We start from the raw sequence: 274 nt of genomic DNA on the forward strand, positions 1-274 counted from the left end.
GATAAATTTTGTAAGAATTGTATTATTAAATATTCAGTTATATGTGATTAGTGATTTTTATGTTAAATATATATTTTTATGAATGAACAAGAATAAGAACAAGAATAGGAAAATGTTTCTCTCATTTTGTTCAAGTTTTAATCATTGTGAAAAATTATTTTAAATGAATGGAAAAATTGTGTAAGAATTGTATTATTAAATATTCAGTTATAAGTGATCAGTGATTTTTATGTTAAATATATGTTTTTATAAATGAACAAGAAGAAGAATAGAA

The sequence above is a fragment of the Polistes canadensis genome, unplaced genomic scaffold, assembly GCF_001313835.1.
Source record: "Polistes canadensis isolate GaletaPanama2010 unplaced genomic scaffold, ASM131383v1 scaffold_123, whole genome shotgun sequence".
Taxonomy (NCBI): domain Eukaryota; kingdom Metazoa; phylum Arthropoda; class Insecta; order Hymenoptera; family Vespidae; genus Polistes; species Polistes canadensis.